This window comes from Diabrotica virgifera, chromosome 5 (genome assembly GCF_917563875.1).
Source record: "Diabrotica virgifera virgifera chromosome 5, PGI_DIABVI_V3a".
NCBI classification, from domain to species: Eukaryota; Metazoa; Arthropoda; class Insecta; order Coleoptera; family Chrysomelidae; genus Diabrotica; species Diabrotica virgifera.
This window is the reverse complement of record NC_065447.1, coordinates 109,947,410-109,973,162: the sequence shown is the minus strand read 5'-3', so window position 1 is coordinate 109,973,162 and position 25,753 is coordinate 109,947,410. Positions and strand designations below refer to the sequence as shown.

The 25,753-nt window shown below is 32.6% G+C and overlaps 1 protein-coding gene and 1 non-coding gene across 2 annotated transcripts in view; one reads left to right on the top strand and one right to left on the bottom strand.

The window, feature by feature from the left end:
• LOC126885093 (uncharacterized) overlaps positions 1 to 25,753 on the top strand; it is a 275,171-nt gene that overhangs the window by 196,823 nt on the left and 52,595 nt on the right. The gene's annotated exons all lie outside the window — the stretch shown is intronic.
• On the bottom strand, positions 24,760 to 24,831 carry Trnaq-uug (transfer RNA glutamine (anticodon UUG)). The gene has a single exon. It is a non-coding gene; the product is annotated as a tRNA-Gln (tRNA).

The following is a 25,753-nucleotide window of genomic DNA, read 5'->3' as shown; positions in this document are numbered from 1 at the left end:
AGATTTTAAATCGCCTATAACTCCAAAACTATCAATTTCTGAGAAAAATTACAAGATACCTTTCTTGTTTAGATTGAAACATAAAATCTAAAAATATATGTTCCAGAGCAAAGAAACATGATATTTTGTATTTGTTTAAAAAAATTGTTTAAACAATTTCTGCCCAAAAATTCCGCCCGGCACCCTTCAGATTTCTTTAAAGGGGATATTTTTGAATAGGAATTCACAAAGAAACCGAATCAGAAATTTTTTTCAGACGGGAGCGGTCTCACCACATGGACTATATGCATAATCTTTCTAAAATGAATGGTTCCAAAGTTACGGAGGTAGTATAGTATAACTGGTCCAAAAAAAGGCCTAACCCAAACATCCAAAGTAAAAGCTTTCCTGCAACACCAAAATGTTCTATATGGTCCACATATTGTTCAGTAAAAAGTTACACCATATTGAGCGTCCGGTTTGGGAGGGAGATGGGAGAGAAGCCGGTAAATTAGTAGTTTTTTTACGTTTTTCGTCAATATTTCTAAAACTATGCTTTAGCGTAAACAATGTTATATACAAGAATGTTCTACATGAAATTTAAAACAAAAAATGTTCTATACATAATTGTCATAAAATCAAGGGTTCCAGAGTTACGGAGGGTGAAATGTCGAGGTTTTCGATACTTTTTATATTTTTTTGTCAATATTTATGATATAACCATACCAAAATCCCAGACATCCAAAGTGAAAGTTATCCTCCAACACCAAATTGTTCTATATGGTCCACATAATGTTCAGAAAAAAGTCACACCATTTTGAGCGTCGGGTTTGGGGGGGAGAGGGGGAGAAATCGGTAAATATAAAAAGTATCAAAAACCTCCACTTTTCGCCCTCTGTAACTCTGGAACCGTTGATTTTATAACAATTATGTATAAACCTTTTGTGTTTTAAATTTTATGTACAACATTTTTCTATAGAATATTTTTTACGCTATAGCATAGTTTTAGAAATATTGACGAAAAACTTAAAAAAAACTACTAATCTACTGATTTCTCCCCCATCTCCCCCCAAAACCGGATGCTCAAAATGGTATAACTTTTTACTGAACAATATGTGGACCATATAGAACAATTTGGTGTTGAAGGAAAACTTTTACTTTGGATGTCTGGGTTAGGCCTTTTTTTGGACCAATTATACTATACTACCTCCGTAACTTTGGAACCGTTCATTTTAGAAGGGTTATGCGTAGGACCTTTCTTATTTCAAATTTAATGTTGAACAATTTTGTGTAGAAGGTTGTTCATGCTAAACCGCTTAGTTTTAGAAATATTGACGAAAAACGTAAAAAACTACGAATTTGCAGATTTCTCCCCCCCCCCCCCCAAACCCGACGCTCAAAATGGTGTGACTTTTTTCTGAACATTATGTGGACCATATAGAACAGTTTGGTGTTGGAGGATAACTTTCACTTTGGATGTCTGGGTTTAACTATACCATACTATTTGAATACTTAATTAATGGATTATTTCTAAGGAAAAAGAAATTTTCCATCTTTTTTCGAAAATCTTTAATTCTAATATATGTAAATTGGATACTGTTTTTTATCTTAAATATTCAAAATAATCTTTAAACGTTGTGGCTGAAATAATAATACAACTAGGTTACATTGACAGTTCTTAATGTCATTTTTATTTGTTTTTGAATTCAGTTGTTAGTTGGCGATTGAAATCCAATATGTGAGGATTTCTCAAAAAAAAAAAATTCCAACCACGTGGGAAGAGTCCTGTGTTGCCCTGGGTAACATCCAGGCATATCTTAAACATCAGATGATCTTTATATAAATATGTAAAACAACCATATTATTTACATTTAAAGGGTTTTAACCCAATATATTTTGGTGGCTCAGGCATGCAATTTTTGTAAGTATGGCCTATTGTTTTTTTAAAACCTCTGGCAATTTTTAACGTTTCTCCAAATTAATTAGGTTATACTTAACTTTAGGGCTTTTAAACACTGATGATGGATTCCTTAACTCGAAAACGTTTTGTATTGTGACCCTTATTTAGGGTATTTTAATATATACCTTTTACAAAAAACTTGGTATTTTTTAAGTTGTAAATACTTCTTTAAAACCCAAAAAACTATAAATATATTATAACTTGCAAATATATTATAAATTAACAAAAGTGTAATATAACTTGTTTCTATACCAACCACTATAAATACATTTTTTAATTTCTATACAATCTAGTCAACAAGAATAAAACATCAGCTTTCTCAAAAGAATGATGTACAATTTATACTATGTCTGTGTATTAAACTGCGTATACATTAGGGCCGTTAAGACTTTTTAAAACCATTTTTATAAAATTCAACCATAAGATTAAGTAATTACAATCATTAAAAAACTTAATTTTAAATATCTTCAAAATACTTAAGTGCCCTGAAGGACCTGATGAACAATATTATTTTTCCATTCAATTCTGTTTTGTGCTTTTCATTACCAGTCCTTCACCTTCACGTGTTTAAGGTCTTCCTCAACTTTGTTAATCCGCCTCGTTCTGGGTCTACCTCTTATTTTGGACCGATTAGTTTTCTGGTTATAACTGGTTTAGGTAATCTTTTCACTGCCATTCTTTCTTTATGTCCCAACCATCTGATCCTTTTCGGCTTGATGAAGCCGGTGATAGTAGGTTCTTGGTAAAAAGCAATTAATTCGTTGTTGGTTCTTCTATAATACTCGTCTTCTGTCTTCTTTCCTCCGACTACGCGTCTCAATATTTTTCTTTCCCATGTTTCCAGGATTATCTCTTCCTTCATATTTATTGTTTATGCCTCGCAGACATATTTATGTTACTGTGGGTCAAATTACTGTTTTATTTATTCGGGTCATACCTTACCTAGAAACGTATTTTGTATTCGTTAGGGTTCTTAAACTTACTTATTTACTTACTCCGTAAGGGCGGAGTACAACTTGTAAGGGTGGCGTTACAACCCTTCGTGGGTTTTAGCCGACTCGACATTTTTATTTTTTTTATTTATTTATTATTTATACATATGACCTGGCCTCTAGTGACTAATCCAGGTCGTTTTTTCCTGATGGGATTACAGATATTTTTTTTTATATTTTTACATTTTTTACTCAACTATTAAATCTATTTTTACAATAACAATTTGCCATAATCTCTTAATTACGTATAACAAACAAATTTAAATAAACAATTTAAAATATTTTTGGTACTATCAACTCCCTTATAAGTTATAAAGACAGTTCCTTCTAATTTCAGAAGAGAGTTTTTTTTTTTTTTATGAATTATGTATTGAATTATTATTTTTATTTATTTATTTTATATTGAATTATTATTATTATAATTGTAAATATCTATTTTTGAAATTATATTTTATTTTATTTATTTTAACTTTATCTTACTCAACTTCATCAGGGTTGGATTATTGGTTGTCTTCTTCTATTATTATAGATTTCTTGTTGTTTTTTAGATATTATTTGTGTGAGATTGTTTAATATTTCAAAATATTCTTCATTTTGTAATATATCTCTTATTTCAATTCTTTCTAATCTTCTTCTCATTTCTCTGTGTTCTTCATTTTCTATAGTATTTTCACAATGTAACACTATATGTTCTGGTGTACCTAGTTCTCCACATTTACAATATGCACCCTCTTTTAAGTTAAATCTTTCCAAATATGTTGGGTACGGTCCATGTCCTGTTAAAAAGTGTATTAAACCTTGTTTTGGATTAAAATAATTTGGAATGTTTTCTAATATTGGTATAAAATTGTATAAACGTCTAGATTTTGTTGAATTTTCCCATTCATTTTGTCTTTTTCTATTTATTATTTCTTTTAATTCTCTTTTATTTCTTATATCTAATCCTATTATTTGTATTATTTTTTCATATTTTTCTTTTTTTAGCCAATAATTACATGCTCTTTTTTGTGTTTCTAAATGCATTGGCATTACTCCAGTTAAAACTGTGAGTGCCTGTGTTGCAGTTGTTCCAAATGCTCCCGTCATTCTTACAAGAAATCCTCTCTGAGCTCTATTTAATTTTTCTGCGTTTTTTTTATTTATTAATCTATGTGCCCATACACTTGAACCGTACCCTACAATTGATGCAAGTATTGTACTTAGGTATATTCTCATCTGTCGGAACGAAATTCTATATTCCTTCTGTGCTAGACTAGCAATGCTATGCATGATCTTTGTTGCCTTTTCACAGACACAATTCATGTGTTTTGTAAATAATTTTTGTTCGTCTATTATAATACCTAAATATCTTGTTTCCATTTTTCTTTTTATTGTTTTCCCTCTAATTTTTATAATTGGATCTCTTTCTAAATTTCCTTTTATTAAACTATATGTTGTTTTTGAATCTGATATTGTTAATTTTACTTTATTCATCCAATCATTTACTCTTATTAATACTTCATTTGATTTATTTTCTAATTCTCTTCTTGAGTTTGCATCTATGATCAACAACAAATCATCTGCATATGCTATGCATCCAAGCACTTCAGGATCTATAGTCAATTGTTCCAACAGTTCCTCTAGCATTACATCCCAGAACATAGGTCCACAAACTGATCCTTGTGGACATCCTTTTGTGATATGTTTTGTCTTTTTTCCTGTTGGACAGCTTAGGCTTGAATATCGGTCTTGACAGTAGTTTCTGAGACTTCCGTACAGATTCTTTGGACATCTCATTCTTCGAAGTCTTTCAAAGAATGACGGCCACCAAAGATTGTCAAAAGCCCCAGACACGTCTATAAAGATCATTAAAACATACTTTTTTATGCTTTCGTTTACTATTTCAAATACTTTATTTATTGCATCTTCTGTTGATCTACCTTTCCTAAAACCATACTGACCAGGATGTAATCCAATTTCTGTTCTTATTTGATTTAATTTTTTACATAGTAATTTTTCTTGTAATTTTCCCATTGTATTCAATAAACATACCGGTCTATGTGATTTCGGTAAGGCAGGATCTTTATCTTCCCCTTTATGTATTATTATAACTTCTGCTTGTTTAAAATTATTGGGAAACCTTCTTTGTCTAAGCTCGACAACATGCCTCCACTGTTTTCTGTCTTTAGCAACCTCCATCCAATTCTCCACGCCCATAGTGCTTAAATCTCCTGTCATATTATCTCGCCACCGGAGTCGAGGGCGTACGCGTGGTCTCCTTCCAGTTGGGAAGGGGACCCACACCAGTCTTACTGTTCTTTGGTCCGAATGTCTTCTGAGGTTTCCTGCCCATTGGAGTCTTCTGGACTTTATTTCTTTTATGATGTTGGCGTCTGGGTAAAGTTCTTCGAGCTCTTTATTTGTTCTTGTACTATATTGTCCTAATGTTTCATCCAGCACAAGACCAAAGATCTTCCTTAGGATTTTTCTTTCCCAAACAAGTAGTCTCTCTTCGTTTGCCTTTGTTATCGTCGACGTTTTGCTTTCATACATCACAACGGGTCGTATAATTGTTTTATATACTTGTATCTTCGTACTTCTTGTTAGTGGTTTTTAAACTGCCTAATGTTTTATTCCCTTTTTGCTGTTCTGGCATCAAGCTCCCATCTCCGTTTTTCATTCTTATCGAATACTACAACTAAACTAAGTATAAAAATTGTCCAGCGATTTAAAATTGTAGCTTTTACCACTTACAGACCTAACACTAAAATCTCCTTTTTTTTCTTGTGTCGCTCCCATGATCATATATTTGAATTTATCTTCATGTAGCTCCAATCCAAATTTCTCTGCTTGTTCGCCACTCTTCCTAATTCTTTCGCGGTTCTTGCTAAGATCATTAGATTATCAACCAATGTCATGCACTGGTGTCCATTTTTCATGTTTGTTTCTTCCATTTTCATACTGCATTTGCTGATTACAGCTTCTAACACCAAGTATAATGTGGTGGATAAAGGATCTCCTTGTCTCAAGCCTATTGCAACAATAAATTAACCTGGAATGTTACCATGCCAAACATGTTCACAGGTAGAGTGTAAAATTGTAATATAGAAGTTATATTTTATATTATTTATATTACAACAAAATTCTTACTGACTACCTTCCATGACTCAGTTATTTACGTTGTTGGATATTTAACAGAAATGAACTTATATTTATATTTCTTGTCCTTCTACCTAAATAATTCTTTGTAATTCTGAACTTGGGTTTTTAATTATCTCCATCTTAATTTATCCAAATAATTTTTGTTTCTGTTGGTACATAAAGAGATTGTCGTGTATGTCCTTTTATGAGACTTTTCTATGTATATTATGTTATCATTATATATCAAATATCATCATATTTCGAATAAATATGCTACACAGTCGTGAAAATCTAGGATTTGCTCTATCTGAGCTTCATTTTGTTAGTCCATTTTGCAAAAAAGTTATGCATATTAGTGACTATATTTTGTCCATTTTCCGTAAATTGTAGTAATATATAATATGTATCTATCTATGGTAAAGTCAGTTTCATTAAAACTGTTGCTCATAGAATATTTCCAAATAAGTTATTTGAAATGGTGGATGTTAAGAGATGGGGAAGAAAGTTTATTGAGATATTAAATTAATCATGAATAATAAAAAAGAAAACAATGTATATTGTGGCACGCAAATACGATGGACATAGATCTTTAAAACCATAAAGCAGGCCGCGCGCTGAATCGGAATAGATCGATCGGCTCGGCTAAGAACAATCGGCAGATTTTGCTATACATGGAAATAAATGAGCCACCGCGCACCGCCTAAGAACGTTCAATGCCGATTCAGTACGTGGCCTGCTTAAGACACTAAAAAGGAAGCGAAACTAATAGTAGCAGAAGCTAAAGCAAGTTCGTTATGTACGTTCAGTTCCACACCAAGGAGGGCAAAACGAAGATGTATAAATTAATTAGAGCAAAGAAAAAAATTACCCAGGTTGGATGTGTCCGAGACAAAGCAATAAAATACTAGTTTATTAATACGACTAGGATATTACAAAGCGGATAAAAATATATTGACAGTTAACTAAATGAATAATTTACCAGCTGCCCCTTAATCTAACATGGGCAGTAACAGAAATGGTCAAGCAATTACAACTTTCCTAGAAAAGAGTGGAGAGTTTTATAAGAAACAAGAACAAGTTGGCCCAGAGGTTTGTTTAATTGAATTATGGAAGAAAGGCAAATATTGCCAAACAAGTGTAGAACCAATATAGTAAGTTGTTTATATAAACAAAGGAGAAATTTAACAGTATACAAACTACGAGAACATAAAACTACTTCGTCACGCGAAAATAGAAGAGAGTAATATTGACAGACGGATATAAATATAAGATATGTGTTGCGTGTGAGAAAGATTGAAATGTAACTGAAAGGAAAATTCTATAAAACTGATATAACACCAGGTATGATGTACCAAACTTAATGTTGGACAATTAAAAAGAAAAGCAGTAGTGAATGCATGTGGCGATAATGAGAATTCTTATTAGAGAGACGATGTAAAGAAAATGATGATGACAATTTTTTTAGATTATCGTGTTTTAGTTCTTCAGGATTATTGATATATTTAGGTGTAATAAATGATAAGAGTAAATACAAATACTAATAAAAAATACAGTCTTAACCAAGAACTAATAATTTTAAAATTGTTTCACAGATTACTTACGTACCTACTATTTTTGTAAAAAATAATAAATCATTACATCAAATTTTGTGTAGAGGAAATTAAAAATTGTATTCTGGGCAACAACTAAAACACTATTTGCTGTCAATGCAGATTATGGATGTGACTTGCATAATAATTATGCAAGTCACATGCATAATCTGCATGTGACTTAACTGCATGTGACTTAAGGTAGCGGCCAATTAACCTATATTTTTATTGTTACTAAAACATCGTTTATAAAAGTTGTTTTTATTTAAAACACTTTCGGACTAAATCACAGAAAGTTTTCGGAATAAATATGCCGTCTTCAGTGCTGCTACTAGGTATACCTACCTGTTTAACACTCGCAGGACCAACCGTTTAGTAGAAACAGGGAGGAACAAGGAGGGTCAATAAATGTCCACACATAAATTAATCAAAAACGTGCTTCTTTATTTAAACTAATTTAAAAATAACACCTTTATATTATTCCTAGACGTTAATGGAACAGTTAAAAGATAAGAATTTATAATTTACCCGGAGTCTTCGGCTTTAGTGGAATTGGCATCATCTTAGGATACAGAAACATTTTTGGCTTCTTGCTGTGCTTACCACATACATCCTTGCATTTTGAACAAATTATGGTTGCTTTTGCCCACTTATTTTCTTTTTTCTTTTAGATTTTGCTAATTTGACACATGAATGATATCGCCCCTTTCCATTTTGGGATGGTTTTGAAGGTATTCAAGGGGATTATTTATAGTCCACTGTCAAGTTTTTATAAAAGTATGAGGAAATGAATTAAATTATAGAAATGGTAATTATACCATCTAATAGGGCAGTAGTACGCCGACAACTACTAATTATTTGAGATTTTTAGGAACAAAGATATTTAGAAAATCAGATGTAATGCAATGTTGTGGATACTTTTTAAACCTCCTTGGCCCTTCTAGAGTTAAAGCCACTAAAAAATAGATGAAAAACTCTTTAAATGTTATTTAGTTGATTTTAAATTACATGGTTGATGATAGTTGTATAGACTGTTAAAATTTTAAGTAGAATAATTTCATGGTAACGTAACCTCAACTAGGGTTACCGGGCTGGAGGTATAGTCTCAAAACGGACCTTAACAACTAAATTTACTTACTATCTAAGGCCCATTTAGAGACTACGTCTCCAAATCACTAATCCTAGTTGGGAGTTTGCGCTGCCATAAAGTGAACAGCCAGACTTAAAATTTTAAAATCCTATTATCAACAATTAATACATAATCGAATACCAACTTAAAGGGTTTTCACCCATGTATATTATAGTGGCTTTAAACATGTAGGTATATCTATAGTCAAAGTATAGTAATGATGCTTTAAATACGACAAAACCTCACAATTTTTACAGAATGGATCGATTTGCTCGAAAATTTGGGAATAAGTAGTGGATAGTCCAAAGATCAAAATCTATATGATGCCGAAAAGCGCTTTTACCATGGGGGTGGTTGCCACCCTATGTCGGGGGTGGAAATTTTTTATTATATTTTGACCATAAAAGTTGGTAAAACATTCATTCTAAGCAAAAAACATTCCACATATTTTTTTGATAAAACTAATAGTTTTCGATTTATTCGCTAACGAAAATGTTAGTTTTCTATCCAAAAAATCAATGTTTTTAATCAGTTTTCTGCAAATATTTTAAAAAGTTTTCGTTTTATCAAAACAACTTTGCTTAACAAAAACGTACCTCGTGAAAAAATCAACAAATCCGTTTTTTTAAGTTTTCTTTAAGACCAAAATAGTAATCGAGCTATACTTTATTATATGTTAGCTGTTCTTCGTAAAATGCTAAATATTGTAGTCTCAAAGTCAAAAGACGGGAAAACCATGCATTTTTCGAGGATAAAATGTTTAAACTAATTTGAAGTATTTAAAAATATCTATCTCCAGAAATAAAAAACAAGTCTTTAGCTCAAAAATTAAGTGGCTTATAATGAAAAGAATGTCAATACCTATTTTTTCAGCGCAAAAGTGATCGGAAGCAAACCCCTAATCACCACCCTAATTAAAATTAGTTATTGACCTTATTTGTTCTTCTTTATTTATGTATTATTAATAGGTTATTGAAGTCTAACCGGCTTAGAATAATTAGCCTAAAAAAATAAGTCAAAAGCGAATAACGAATTTTTGGAGTTGGAAAAAAAATTCGTTTTTCTTCAAAATAAAAAGATTAGCATCAGAGATACGAAAAATATTTAAATATGAAATCGTAGCTTATTTGATTCCCAAGAACTGTTTTGAAATAATTTTTTCTAAAGTAAAAATTAAGTGAGCTATTGACATTTAAAACTGGTAATAACATGCAAAAACCACCTGTACCAACCCTTTCAAAGTCACCACTTTTTACGACTGAGGACTTTAAAAAAATTTAATATTAATAGCCTTATAGAGCTTGTAAAAACTTACAAAATTATTTTTTAACAAACTTTCTAAGATAAAAATTAAAAGGTTACGGTTAGAAAATCAATATATTTTTGTGAAAAAAAAAGGGAAATCCAATTGGAAGCATAATAATGTAAGTTAGCGGTGTTTTTAGTCAGTGGCCTTATTTATTCTTCTTTATTTATGTATTATTAATGTATTCTAGAAGTTTGACTGGCTTAGAATGATTAGTTTTTGAAAAAAATGGAGTTAAATGCGAATAACGACTTATTGTAGTTTGGTAAGAAATGCCATTTTCTTCAGAATAGAATCATAGATTAGCGTCAGATATACGAAAAAATGTTTTAATATGAAACTGTAGGTTATTTAATTCCCAAGAATTTGGTTTCAAAAAATTTTTTTTAACGGCAAATATTGAGTGAATGGTAAATGAGTATATACAGGGTGTCTGCGTAACTTGGAACCATATGGGAAACTTTTTTAATATCAATTTTACGAAAAAAAGTCATTCTTTATAAAGTGCTCTGCATAGTCTAAAACCTAAGATACAATCGTGAGATATCAAATTTTGTCAACGGTATACGAGGTATATCAAAAAATATGAATTTCGCTCAAGAGCAAACTACCTTTATATTTCAAAATATCAAAAAATTTTATTATGAAAAGTTATTTGTAATTAAAAACCGTATTCAAATATGCAATAACAGCCTTCTACTTGAAAAAAAAATTCTGAAATTTTCCCAAATTACCGATTCCGAACATCATTTTTATTTATTAGACCTGTAATAGCTCTTTTATTAATAATTTTAGGAAAAAAAGTTATTCTCCATAAAAATATGTGCATGGTCTAAGCATCAAGATGCAATCATCAGTTATCCAAGTTTGTTAATTTTATACGAGGTGTGTCAATGTGTGTTGTCAATTCTAGAATTCTTTCTAAATTCATATTATTTGACACACCTCGTATAAAACTAACCAGCTTGGATAACCGATGGTTGCATCTTGAGGTTTAGACCATGCACAGATTTTTATGAAGAATAACTTTTTTTCCTAAAATTATTAATAAAAGAGTTATTACATGTCTAATAAATAAAAATGATGTTCGGAATCGGTAATTTAGGAAAATTTCAGAAATTGTTTTTTCCAATAGAAGGCTGTTATTGCATATTTGAATATGGTTTTTAATTACAAATAACTTTTCATAATAAAATTTTTTGATATTTTAAAATATAAAGGTAGTTTGCTCTTGAGCGAAATTAATATTTTTTGACAAACCTCGTATACTGTTGAAAAAATTTGATATCTGATGATTGCATCTTAGGTTTTAGACTATGCAGAGCACTTTATAAAAAATGACTTTCTTTCGTAAAATTGATATTAAAAAAGTTTCCCATATGGTTCCAAGTTACGCAGACACCCTGTATCGAAAAACATTGATTTTTCGATATAGCGAAAACTAACACTTTCGATAGCGAATAAATCGAAAAGTATTAATTTCATCAAAAAAATGTATAGAACATTGTTTGCTTAGAATGAATGTTTTATCAACTTTTGCAGTCAAAATATAATAAAAAATTTCCACCCCGACGTGGGGTGGCAACCACCCCCCTGTAAAAGCGCCTTTCGGCATCATATAGATTTTGATCCTTGAACTATCCACTACTTATTCTCAAATTTTCAAGCAAGTCGATCTATTCTGTAAAAATTTCGAGGTGAAAAGCTTCGGTTCCTGGAATACTAGTAGCAGCACTAAATATGGAATATTGATCCCAAAAACGTTCTGTGATTTAGCCCAAAAGGGTTGTTTTAAATAAATATACATTTTATGAACGATTCTTTAATAAAAATTTTGTGCTAAATGGTAAACAGTTGACCGCAACAAAATTAATTTTTTACTTACGAAAATTATTTTCTTCTTTCAACTTTTTAAAGTGTGACCATTTGAAATTTGAGTATGAAAAAATATGAAAACTTTTATTGACGTGAACGTACTAATGAGAGTATTTTAATATAAAATAAATATCATTTGATTTTGGTTCCATATAAAACTACACGATCCTTTGATGTTTCCAACTTTTTAAATCAACTTCAATTGTATAATATAAAATCTTATTCGTTTTTCTTAGAACAAAAATAACCCTTATGGCGTCCCTGGCATTACGCCCAACTTCCCACTTAGGGTTAATTTAAAAGAAATAAAACTTTCGACTTTTATTATTTGCAAGTAGATTTATTAAAGCAGCATTCGTTTCTTTATACTTTGAAGTTGGTGGATTTTAACAAATGTTTCTTGGTGTGTTAACTGATCAAACTTAATACGAAGCTTCGGTTGGATTTCACTGAAATAAATAAGTAATCCATGTAGATTAACGAATACAAACAAATATACACTTTTAAATTTTAAGCAAAATAAAATCCCATCAAAAGTTTATAATATATTTTGAGTATTGTGGTATGATTCAGATTATTATTTAAATTCACGTAACTTAAGAAGTTCTAGAACTTCTGAGGTTCGACCGGAGAACTTAAACTTACGGCCTGCAATTATCTAGAGCAGCGTTTCCCAACCGGTGGGTCGCATATATATACTCAATGTGGGTTTTCGTGAAAGATTTTTTATGCTTTATTGAAATGATTACATTGAGTGGTCCCCGTTTAGGATTTTGTACTCTTCAGGGTTTGTGGTGAATGTGACATTAATGGCCGTAAAAAGCAAAAACAGTCCGAAAGAGCACTGGGGCAGTGGTGTCCCTGGTGTTCTTGGGTTGGGCCGGCGGTGGTGGTTTAGTCGACTATCAGAAAACAGAGAAGAAAGTTTGATGGAGTTAGTGTTGGTTCCATTGACGTATGTGTGTACTGTCCGTGCTTTGCCCTCGACCAAGCTCCCTAGAAACCATTATACGCCAACTGGCAAGCCAGCGGCCCTCGTCGGCGGTCAGGAGGTGGTTTTTGGGCGCAGCGTGGACAGTGAGCGTTCGAGTGTAGAAAATAGTTGCGGCTATTTTCTTGGGGGGAACAGGTATAATTGTGCAATGAAGTTGGGAAACCGCAAAAAACCAACTTCTCCCTGTTCGGGGTAGGGAAGAGGAGTAGTTAAAGGTGGGTACGATAGGCTAGCGGGGTAGCCTCAAGGATTTCTTCGTATTCTACTGGGAGTTCGTCAATGCATGTTTGCATTAGAGCGGACGGTGGGTAAATCTTTTTCCGTTTGGGCTGTCGGTAGTAGAATACGTGGCCTGAAGAAGAACAGGAACATTTAAGAAATTGTTGTGTGTCGGAGAGGGGACCGTTGATTACTTTAGATGTGAAGTTCCTGTTCAGAGAGTTGATTCTCTCGATGATTGTGGGGATGTTCGAAAGGTTATGGATTTCATTTGAGAGATATCTCCAGTGCTCGTAGTGACACCTGCGTAAGATTCTTCGTTCCACTCGCAACAACTTCTCTTTTTGTAGTCTACCGAAAAGACAGTAGAGACCTGCTTTATACTCAATGACGGGTCGAATATAGGTCTTGTAAGTGTGTATGAGACTTTTCTTGTGTGTCTTGCCGATTCTCCCTTAGAGAGGATTGAGAAATCTGGCTCTGTTCCTCACCCTATCTAAAGTTGCCTTTAGATCTGCGTCCCAGTTGAGGGTCCTGGTGAACAGAACTCCCAAGTAGGTCGCAGTCGGGCTGAGTACGAGCCTTTCTCCCATCAATCTCAGTGGGTATCGGTCTTCTTCATTTTTAATGATCCTTTGTGACACAGAAGGGGCGCGAAACACAATTGTTGTTGTTTTGATCGCGTTCAGCGTGGTGGGTCGCAACCCACTAATGGATTTTACATTAGCTCAGTAGCGTACAGACCTTTTTTCTCCCATGCGCTAGTCCGACCGGTTTTATCCCACTTCGGACCAAAACACTCGGTTCTTGTTCTCAGTCTGGCTCTGGTATTTGCCCGAGTAACATACGACAGTTACTTGATACCCTTTTTATCATTATTTTGGTGTTAAAAAGGTAGTGAAATTTTCCCTACTTTTTATACTATTTAACGATGGAAAACTGGCTGAAAAGTGGGTATTGTGTTAATAGAAAACTTCAATCTACTGTCGAAGGTGATTTTATTCGTCCATCCTTAAGCAATGACGGTAAAATACCTCCAGTATTTTCAAATGTTAAGACAGGGAAGAAAAGGTTACGAAAATATTGTTCTAAATACCTTAAATGCATATGTAGGTTCCGAAGAAGAACCTATACCAAAATGCACCCCTATGTTTCGAAACCTTTGCTAAACCTTTCGAAAGTATAAAGCCTTCAAAACTTCATTTCAACCACATTTCAACTAAACATCTAGAAACCTTAAATAAACTTTTTATGTTTTTTCAAAGAACTAATTTTGACTCTGTCGAATATGGAGAATGTAGCATAATGACAAGGCAATAAATAAAATTACCATGGCCTCTTACCAGCTCTCTTTACTAATAAAAAAAAATGTGGCAGAAAATTTTGTCACTTCTGTTTGACGAAAAAGCAGATCAACAGATATGTATAATACCCCTATCCAACACTACAGTGAAACGTCAAATCAAAGAAATATCTGTTAACGTAAAGAAGAGTTTGATATCTTCTATGAAAGAAAATGACTTTTATTTTTTACACTTAGACGAAAGTACAGATATTGCTGACAAAGTTAATGTGTTATGCTTAGTAAGGTTTGGTTTAAATGCATCAGTTGAAGAAGAAATGTTATTTTGCCACACACTAAACACCACTACAACTGACCAAGACATTTTCGATTCCTTGGATAGTTTTATTCAAGAAAATGGAACTAATTGGTCCAAATGCGCCGGGCTTACACCGACGGAGGTGAGGGATGGGTCGCAAATATAAAAAACATCAGAACGCGGGTCGCAAGACATAAAAGCTTGGGAACCACTGATCTAGAGCAAAAATTACGCAAAGAAGAATCAAAAATGGATAGCGACGGTGATTACACCTCAGAAGATAGTAAGAAAAGTCTAAACGAAAGTCAGAAGACGAAGACGAAAAAATAAAAAACGAAAGATGAAAACAAAATAGATCAACATAAAATGATGCAAAACTTAAGCTCTAATAATCATAGTCATAATTTACATTTAACCAGCTGCCAATGTATTAAAATAATTTACACATTTTATCTCCTCTCCATGAAGAGAAAGCAGACCTTGATCCTTGATCTATATTAATATTTTTAACTGTCATCCACTTTGTATTTGAAATGTTGAAATCAGGCTCTCCGATAACTTGCTGCACTAACTAGATATACTAATGTTAATGATTTTATTTATTTCCTCCTAATTTAGTGGTTTGTATTATAAAATCCACAGAGAAGTCCTGGCAGGCTCCTAACACAATTTATAGTTTGTTTGAAATATTTTAAATAACATCAGTCGAATCTTCTATAAATACACAGAATTTTTTGTGGCAAGGCAAACACCTTGACTGCTATTTTTCAGTATTATGCGATATCTTAACGCCTCATTTATCCCGCTGATAATGTCACCCACTTGTTCACTGTTTGTAACTTAAAATAAAGGTACGCCAGAATACTAGAGTTAATTTTATTTTCAATTAAACGTGGACAGACTCATTTATTTTTTACCTGCAGAATTAAGAATGCCAGAAATAATTTTAAATGCTTTTTCATAAACATAACCAGTTCACCAGTACTAAAAATATAATATAGGTTATATAAATAAATTTACTAAAATAATAAAGTAACATGTGATTGGCGATGTTTTGATCAGCTATAGTAGATGTGCAGATATTTTCAAGATTATAGAAAAAAACAAAAATAATTATTGAAGTACATATATTTAATTGTTAAAGATGTGACGTTTACGAAACAACGAGGCAAAGTTTGTGCAGGTAAAATTGACAAATCGCAAGAGACACTGTCCTCCGTTATCCGTAAACGGTCAATAACTTTCACAGAAAGACTATATGCTATACTTATGAATGTATTTGGATCGCAGGCTAATATGCAGAAACCTCATCTTTATCAAGCGAAATAAGCTAGGCCTCAAACTCAGCAAACTCTATTGCTTCATATGCCGGAAGTCAAAACTTTCAACTTACATCAAAATTTTGGCATATAAAGTCATTCTAAAACCCATTTGGAATGATGGAATTCAGCTATGGTTAACAGCAGCTAGATCAAGTATCGACATTCTTGAAACATTCGAGTCAACATACGATCGAGTCGTAAGACGTTATAGAATAGAATAGAAATATGCTTTATTGTCACTGAAAATTATACAAATTTTATGGACAAAGCTTAACATAGAGTCAGAAAAAAAAATAATAACAATAACAAATACAATTTTCTCAAATCTGATAAATCGTCAATATAAAAAAATACAAGTTAATAAAGTAAAGGAAAAACAAAATCAATATGTTTAATGCAAAATTAATATAAATTGCAAAGTGAACATACAACAAAATAAAATACAGACATAAGAACTAATAAGTTTAGGCTGCTCCATATGGCACCCAAATATAGATAAATTTAGTTATTTGTATATTACTGTAATTTCTTAGTTAGTCATTAAAAAGCTCTTCTACTGAATAATATGGTCTTTTAGGTAGATGGGCTTTTGTCATTTTACGGAACTTGGGAAAAGATGTTGCAGATTTGAGTTGTAAAGGGAGATGGTTGTATGGTATTTCTGCGGAATATAATATATATTTCTTTACTAATTCCGAGGACGGGATCGGTAAATAGACATCAAAAGTTGAATTTCTGGTGGAGTAGTCATGATGAGGCCTTGCTTGAAGGACATGCATATGTCTACGAATTAAGCAAACAGTTTCTAAAATATATAAAGATGGAAGGGTTAAAATTCCGTGATTTTTGAAGTAACTTCTGCAATGTGTTGTACTACTGAGGCCAAACAGATACCTTTTTGCTCTTTTTTTTAATTTAAAAATAACATCCAATTGGGCAGCTGTACTAGAACCCCAAAGAGGAAAACCATATCAAGATGAGACCCGAACAAGGAAAAATATGTTAGTTTAGAAGATGCTAAATCGAGTTCTTTCGAAACAGATCTTATAGCATAGCAAGCTGAGGCAAGTTTCTTACTTAACAAATCGATGTGAAGGGACCATTTGAGGTTGCTGTCTAAAAAAATACCAAGAAATTTTACAGAATCAACGGTAGAGATCTGGCTGTTATTAACCAGCAGGGGTTGAAGAGTTCTTTTATAGGATAATGCTACTGTCTTATCCACGTTAAAAGAGAGTAAATTAGAGTCAAACCAGGTTTTTATCGTTCGCACAAGACTTCAAAATGACAACTGCCAACGGAGAAGTCACTAAAATCTGCCAACTATATGAACAAAGACTAACAGACTACCCCAATAGTCTAACTTCACACAGCCGATCGGACGAAGGCTCAACCGAAAGATCCCAACTGACCTGCTCTATAAACTAGGCGCAGAATCTCGAATAGAATTTAAAGCAGAAGTTCAACCAAACCCTAAGATATAAACGTAGCACTATTTCAGTGGAGTGCCAAGAATGAATGAATATACAGAATATTGTCAATGGGCAATTGGCAACAAGAAAAGTTTTTAAAAAATATTGTTAAAATATTGTACAGACAATTTATTGATTGTAATTATATTACAGATTGCAAATATATTGGAATGGCAAATAAAAAATATATAAAAGGTAAAGATTTCAACCTAACAGAAACATTAATAATATTGAAAAATATTAAAAATATTACTGAAAGATTTTTAATTGAAAACTTATTGGTCCATTTCCCTGGTAACACCTCCATGGCTTCTAAAAATTGCAAGCCAGATGGATGCTGAAGCGAAGAAGAAAAGAGGGAATTCAAAAAATTACAATTCACGACCCCGTCTGTTCAGCTGGTAAATTCCAACGGAAAATGGGCCTAGTTACTCAAAGGAGTAAAGACCAATATAGAAATAAAATAAAAATTCCATTTTTATTCAGTTGCAATGCGAAGGCAAAACCGTCTTATTTTTCACTTAGAACAGGGAGCGCAAACCAGCACTCTAAATCGACGATTTTCGACTCTATTTGAAGTCATCATCAGAGAGGTGTAGGTTTGCTGCTCTCTGCCCCAAGTGACAAAACTACGAAAGCTTATTCCCGCATTGCAACTGACGTTTATGGAGTAGGTCACTAGCGTCATCTGGCAACTGAAAGGCAAAGTTTTTAACCTAATAAACATTAATAATATTGAAAAATATTAAAAATATTACTAAAAGATTTTTAATTAATTTTAAAAGATTTTTGTCCATAGGTCCATTTCACTGGTAACACCTCCATGGCTCCTAAAACCTCCACTCCAAATAGAGTCAAAAATCGTCGATTTAGAGTGCTGGTTTACGCTCCCTGTTCTAAGTGAAAAATAAGCCGGATTTTCCTTCGCATTGTAACTGAATAAAAATGGAATTTTTATTAAAAAAAATATACACAATACCTCTTTTACATTGTAGATTGTATACCTATTTCAAACGGATCTTTTTGCCTCATAGATCTTTATACACTGATATTAAATATTTTTTGTATACAGTGCTAGTCAAAAGTCGGTACCCCCCTCGTATCTTTTGAACGGTTATACCTATAATAGTGAAATTTGGAGGGAGGAAGTAAACGGACGTAAGTTTCTTAACTAGTCATGACAGGTGAAGTTATAGTGACAGATGACGTTACAGAGCCACTGTGACCGATAATTTTAAATGGGACCTTATGGCAAGTGGTACCTCGTTTGAAAGTTATTCAAAATACCTATTCAGTCATACTAATTTTTTAGGTTTACTTGATTTTGATTTTGGTGAATAAATTAAATAAAATATAGTATTGTAATTTCGCATTTAATTAATAAAAATTCAAATGCCAGCCTATGGTTTTTTTGTCAAAAAAGTTGATGTTTTTCAATTCTCTAGTAGCTTTTACGTCAACGTCAACCTTTTTGACAAGTAATAATATGCGGAATTTTGAATTTTTATTAATTAAATGCGAAACTACAATTTTATATTTATTTCATTTATTCATTAACCCGCCAGTGGTCGCTATATGAGATTTTCTCTCACGGTTTCAGAAAATTGCGCACAACTTTTTTTCTGGGAAATTATACGCGCTGTAGTTCCTTCTAGTCTCCTAACTATCCTCCCTCGGCAATCTAATAGACTCGTCCGCTCAGATAGTGACTCAGTTTACTTAGTATCACCATATTGTTGAGTCAGTGCGCTTCATGTGAGAGATTCTCTCATCAAGCGACCACCCGCGTCACCAACTGTGTATAAAAATTAATTTTATTTTTCCCCTTAAAACCTAAAATAATATCCTTTTATGATGTAATAAAAGGCGCCGTGGATGTGTTCGATGATATGAAAATCCTATATTCTGTTTCACAGGTTAGTTGTAGATGGTCACTTACCATATATTGTTCAATGTTAAATATTGGCGGCATCAATAGTCACGTTTTATATAAAGATAATAATAATAAAACAGAAAAACGTCGTGTCTTTTTAAAGCAAATGGCTTTATCGTTGATGAAACCTCAGCTTTTTTGTAAAATTTTGTAAGGAAAGGCAAAAGTTGGATATGTGAGAGAAAATCTCACGCGCGACCACTCGCGTAACAACCTACTTAGCGACCAATGCCGGGTTAAAATTAGATTAAACTCAAACAAAATTAGTATGACTGAATAGGTATTTTCAATACCTTTCAAACGAAGTATCACTTGCCATAAGGTCCCATTTAAAATTATCTGTCACAGTGAAATCATTTGTCATAATTACGTCACCTGTCATGACTAGTTAAGAAACTGACGTCCGTTTATTTTCTCCCTCCAAATTTCACTATTATAGGTAATACCGTTCAAAAGATACGAGGGGGGTACGGACTTTTAACTAGCACTGTATAATATATTTTATTTGATTCCAAAAGATCGAGCCTTTCGAGTTTATTGCGTATTAGCCTAAGAGCTGTGAGACATTTTTGAGTAGGTATTTTAGGCAACCTGAATTTTTTTTAGGTGACTCTTCCATGATAGCCTAATACAAAAATGCCAGTCTGGCTGGAGGGTAGGGGTTATTTTCCCCAAAAATCCTCCCCAAAGTTAAAAAAAGGGTACACATTGTTATTACAAAAAATATCATTAACGAGACTTTACAGTTAATTTAAATTTTCAAATATAAAGAAAATAAACAGGTCAGGCGATTTGAGGGCGATTTTAACTATGCAAGATACTTGCATGGGCGCCCCAGGATTATTTTGAGGGGTGCATCTGAACTTCAGAAGATTTCATCTGAATCGTTACATACTATTAACGAGTATAAAATATACAACTATAAATGCATAGCTATGTACATTCCTTCCGGACAGGGAGGTGCAATTGTTATTTTGACAGGGTATTTTTTAATATTAAAAATAAATATTCTAAAAAAGACAGGTTTTTTTTGGTGAAATTTCCAACTGCCAGGTGATTAAACAAATTATGCGTGCATGTAAATGAAAAACGCTATAAGTAAGCAGCAGTGTGAGAAAGAGCGTATACCGATAGCTGTTTGCGTCCTCTGTTGTAGCTGAACGAGTCCGTTCGCTCGAGAAAAATCACGTGACCTGGCGATACCCATGTTGTTGTACCTCGAAACGTTAGAGTAATTATTATATATTATAGTTTCTTAAGTAACTTTTTATTAATTAAAGGAAAATAATACGTACTATACAATAGATTTTGCAAATATGATAGAAAAAGACAAATTTATTATTATAAATATATAGGTGGAAAAGTATAAAACTATAAACTAAATTAATTATGTGTCCGAATCTTGTACTTCTTCTTCAAACTGCTCATCTAAACTTAAATATTCATTCTCTTCTTCATCGTCAGACTCCCCTCGAGACATTCTCTTCTACATGATCTGTAAATAGTTGCAATACATATTTAAAATTAATTAAAAATTAATTAGTGATTAATTAATTGAGTTGCTACGTATTCTCGGAGTCGAAACCTGGACAATCACGGGTGCATCTGAAAAAAGACTTGCCATTGTTGAGATGTGGTGTTATCGACTAATGTAAAAAATATCATGGACACAACACGTAACAAACACGGAAACATTAAGAAAGATGAAAAAGGAAAAATAAATACTCAACACTATGAAGGAAAGAAAAATGAGCTACTTTGGTCTTATACTAAGAAATAAAAACCGTGATGTGATTGGTTATATAAGGAAAAGTGCAAGAAAAAAGAGAACCGGGAAGACGATGCATATCCTGGTTCAAAAATTTAAAGTAGTGGAGTGTTAAAAACAACAATAGAAATCTTCAGAATCGCTGCAGACAGAATAAAATGGGCCGTGATGATCGTCATTGTCATGAAAGGATGAGGCACACAAAGAAGCAGAAAATGGAGTTAACTAAAAAAAAATTTCAGTTATAAAAAGAACATGTATGTAAGCTTGCCTTCAGCAATATATGTATCTGAAATTCTTTCTGGTTCGCTGATGAACTATAGCATCATAAACTGATTGAGGCAAGCAATCTCCTTAAACCAATTAAAATCTAATTTATCCATATTTAGTATCCATCCATTTCCGTTAGGTGTTAAAGAACTGGGGACTTGCAAATATGCGATTCGCCAAATTCTCGTGATATACTGAGTTCTTAGCAGGATGTTGCCTCAATTCGGCTTGCACGGAGGCAAAGTAGATGGATCACACTTTTTCAATACTTTCTTAAAAGGCTAATTTTTCTTATTAGACTTATAATTTTGACAGAATGTTTGAAATCGTGCTTTGTTGATATTTGATAAATTTTTTGTACCATAAATTTCGCACAGAAATTCTTTCAAAGTTTTAAAAATTTCATCGTGAGTACCGGTAACGTGGGTAACTCCAAGATCCGTTAATGTTTTCTGATAAATTAATTTTTTTTAATATTTAAAACGGTCTTATCTTGCACTTTTGGAAAAAAGACGAATTATAATCACATCCGGTTAATGCGTGGAAAGCAGTACAAGCAAACTCGTGGCTCTAATTCTGTATGTAGCTTCGTTATATTTATTTACCTTTTAGAATTTCCAGTACCATACTCCATAAAAATCTCCAGATCGTAACTTTTTAGATGATCTATGTTTCCAAGCATAATTATTAAAATATCTGTATCGAAGTTTTAATAAGACCATTGGTCTTTGCTAATGTATTAAGCTTACATACGTGATGAACTATCTTCGTGTCGGCTTCTTCGTGATTTTCGCATGTCATGTTATCGTCGATCGACATTTCTATACCATCGTTATTTACAACATACGAATAACATAAATCATAATTTAAATTTATTAATAAATTACCAATAAAAGGCACCATCTCATCTGTAGACCAATGTTCAACTAAAATTTTTACAAAACTCTGCTTAAATTTAATATTTTTTAATTCCTTGGCACAATCTGTTAGTATCCATCCATTTCCATTAGGTGTTGAAGAATTACCTTTTCATTCACATGCACGCGTAATTTGTTTAATCACCTGGCAGTTGGAAAATTTCACAAAAAAAACCTGCCTTTTTTAGAATATTTATTTTTAATATTAAAAAATACCCTGTCAAAATAACAATTGCACCTCCCTGTCCGGAAGGAATGTACGTAGCTATGCATGTATAGTTGTATATTTTATACTCGTTAATAGTATGTACAGATTCAAATGAAATCTTGTGAAGTTCAGATGCACCCCTTGAAAATAATCCTGGGGCGCTCATGCAAGTATCTTGCAGAGTTAAAATCGCCCTCAAATCGCCTGGCCTGTTTATTTTCTTTATATTTGAATATTTAAATTTAGTTTAAAATCACGCCAATGATATTTTTTGTAATAACAATATTTACCCTATTTTTAACTTTGGGGGGGATTTTTGGGGAAAATAACCGCTACCCTCCAGCCAGACCGGCATTTTTGTATTAGGCTATCACGGAAGAACCACCTGAAAAAATTTCAGGTTGCCTAAAATACCTACTCAAAAATGTCTCACAGCTCTCGGACCATATGTATTCTGTTGTCCTGCTGCTGCGGCCAATTTTATTCAGCTATTTGCTCTGCATTTTCTAAGAATCTTTATACTGATTGGTCCACTTTGGTCCTTTTACAATTACTTACAATATTACAAGGAGAGATTAAATAACTGCATCTATAACATATCTTGTACGTGCAATAGTTTTTATGTGAGAGAGACTTCAATACCAGTAAATGTTTGGATAAACCAACATAAAAAATTCATCAAAAACAGAGACTTTGACAGATCCCAGGTATAGAAAAATACCTGGGACAATGAGCACATAATACAATGGAAACTTGCATCAACGGTCATGACAGAAACAGACTACAAAACAAGAAAAACCAGCTACCCTTATCTTACTTGAATAAAGAAAAATGTACCAACATAAACATATTAATAGAAGAGACGGGCGATACGAATCTGGTCACATCAGTCAGGTAATGAGGATTTTGATGTACGAAACTGGTCACACTGGCCAAAAAAGAGGGCTACGAATCTGGTCACATCATTCAGGTAATAAAAATTGTAAGGAAACTGGAAACATTTTTTTTTAATTTATAGAAATTTATTTATATCGTAGTAGGTACAAGTATAATATTAAAATACAAAAAATATATCTTATTTTATTGTAGCAAAATATATGTGAGAAACACTTTTTACAAAATGCATGTTGTAATTTGATTGTCCTTAAGATCTTGTAAAAGATTCTCCAAAAAGCGCTTTCTTCGTAAAGTATGCGAATTTATACTGTTACATTTGATATACCTCATTTTGAAACTTAGTCAAAACTGTCATGAAATCAAAAATTGATGGCGAACAGTAATGAAATGAATTGTTAAAGTGTGAATGGAAAGATTCACAGGCGTTTGTTGTTTGATTAATTCGGCACTAGCATCCGCCCAAATGTTTGGGGGAAATTTAGATTCTTCGGAAATATAATGATCAGTTAGATAGTCCGCAAACTGTATAACTCGCGTATCATTTGGCATCACTTCCATCATCTCAAATACAAAGAAGTCACTAACAATATTTTTATCTAGGAGAACCATACCAAAACACAAACGCAACCAATTTCCGATATCAGAACTTTTGTCTTTATATTCACAAGCTATATTTATTCGCTAACAAAATTTTTTCACTTGTTTGCACTTCAACCTCTATATTGGAACTGATGGATCGCCCGAAAATATTAAATAAAGTTATTAAATATGTACGAAAGTCATTAAATTTAGATTAAAAGGTACTTAGTGCCTACCTAATTAGGGTCGTAGTACCTGCGCTTGTTGTGACCACTTTCTTACATATTTATTTGTTACCTGCACTTACCGGAGGGTAAAAGTATTTAAATGTGACCAGATTCATTACGCCCGAAGAGACACACCACCTACAATTAACTAAATAAACAAACACAAATCAGAATTTGATATCGATTCGAGAATAAAACATCATCTTCAGATTTTTACCTGCTATCGTCTATTTAGTCAATGGATATCTTATAATGTTCTTACTATATTATCAGAGAAATAAGTCTATTGGTTCAGCTCTATTGTAAAATGCTAAATATTACACGGCAAAAACGGTGATGCTAATTTTTTGAGATTATATTTTTCAAAAGGTTCGTCTAGATTTTCAATAAAAAATACTATCAAGGTCCCACCGAGATTTGAACTCGGATCGCTGGATTCAAAGTCCAGAGTGCTAACCATTACACCATGGAACCGATAGAGTTCCATACCCTTTGGTATCAAACAGGATCAGGAATATGTCAACGTTTGAAACGAAAATATTTCCGATATCTTACCGATATTAAATATGCAATTTCTGGATTCAAAGTAAAGGGTTCAAACTGCAAAAGAAGTCCAGAGTTCAAACCGTTACACAAATTAGTCACCATTATTTTCATTATATTTTTCAATAACTACATCTAGGTTTTCACAAAGTAAATAGTTTTCTTGAATCCTTACCGATATTTGAATTAAAATTTTTGAATAAAGAGCCCAGTACATTAACCAATACACCAGGAACCGGTGATGTTAAGCTTTTAAATGATTTTTTTGTTCAAGAAATGCGTCTAGTTTCAAAAAAAATTTAAGCACTCATGGGAGTGCCAACAGAAGTGAAAACTTCTTATAGTACATATATAAATTACGAGCTCAATGCTTTTCCCCATCCAAAAAGAAGTGCTATACCTATATTATAATATACGCGTTGAGCACGTTCTATGCTATTTATGTATACATAGACATAATATATATACGTATGTACAAAATTTAGTTCGGCAAAGTGATGATGGTCGCAAATTCAATACTTTTTTCCTATCTAAAAGTGCACAACGTCCCTAAATAAGTTTTCACTTTAAAAATTTATTTCGTCAAACAATGACGGTCGCTAATTTAATACAATCTAGAAAGTGCACAACGTCCCTAAAGAAGTTTTCACTTCAAAAATTTATTTCGTCGAAGAAATAACGGTCGCTAATTCAATACTTCTTCCCCATCCAACACGTGCAAAACGTCCCTAAAGAAGTTTTCATTTCAAAAATTTATTTCGCCGAAGTGATGACGGTCGCTAATTCAACACTTTTCCCCATCTAAAAAGTGTATAACGACCCTAAAAAAGTTTTCGCTTCAAAAATTTATTTC